The sequence below is a fragment of the Helobdella robusta genome (genome assembly GCF_000326865.2).
Source record: "Helobdella robusta unplaced genomic scaffold HELROscaffold_15, whole genome shotgun sequence".
NCBI lineage: Eukaryota > Metazoa > Annelida > Clitellata > Rhynchobdellida > Glossiphoniidae > Helobdella > Helobdella robusta.
Genome location: NW_008703839.1, coordinates 474,387 through 475,521, shown reverse-complemented (window position 1 = coordinate 475,521; position 1,135 = coordinate 474,387).

The following is a 1,135-nucleotide window of genomic DNA, read 5'->3' as shown; positions in this document are numbered from 1 at the left end:
ANAAATTTTCANGTAGCATATCCAAAAAAATTTATACAATTATTTGATTCAATAGCAATATTTATTATAATTGAAAAAATATATTGATTATATTAAAATTTAAAGTAACATCAATATGGCATTCCACATTACTGTTTTAATTAATAATAATAAAATAAAAAGATTTATGAGGCTTGTTATCTAGTTCTAATTAACCAATTAGTTGTTGATAAAACAAGAAAATTTCGATGCCAGTACAAACGTAGATTTTTTAAAGTACACGAACGAATATACCGACATTGAAATTTTTGAGTTTTTTTTAACATTAATTTATTAGACAGTTTAAAAAATAAAAAGTCAAAAATTCAAAATAAAAATACAAAAAAAACCTCTCTTCTTCTACTAGTATGAGTCTAGTTTTTCCTGGCACAATGTAACATTTGTAAAACTTTTAAGAAAATGACATTTATAAAATCAAAATGGATCAAAATTCAGTTAAATTATTAAGTTTAAAATCGATTAAAACTGCCATAGAATGATTTCAGCAGTAAAAAATGTTTACAAGAATTTGTCGCCGATAGCACAAAGTTTAACAGGGAAGAAGCTAAATATAGATTGGAAAACTGAAAAACCCATTGACAATTTGGTGCTAAAAAAGTTTGCTTCCAAGCTTCCTGACCTTGAGAAGAAGGTCAACACTATAAAGCCATTCTTATATATAATTCAATGCTTGGTGCGGTCCGCACTCCCCGCACCCCCCTAGTGACGCCACTGCTCCATTGAAATTTTATGTTTTTCGTTTAATTACTAATTACTTAATTGTTAATGGTTATCGGTGTTTTGGTTTTCGGTATCGTCTTTACTGTGGATTTTCAGGATATAAATTTTCATCTTTGTACATTTTGTTAAGAATTCCTACTTCTGTAATGAATGGAAGTATTATAAAAGCCAGGCCCGGTTCTAGGACTCTTTTGTGCATAGGCAACAGGCGAATATGCCACCCCTCTCCAATAAATTTTTTATTTGAAAACTTCAATTTCATTTGATTTTATTTGGAAAAATCATTCGAAAACAAACTTTTCACAAATAAATCGATTCATATTAAAAAACATGTTAAAAATTATTAATTTATATAAATTGTATTTAATAATGAATT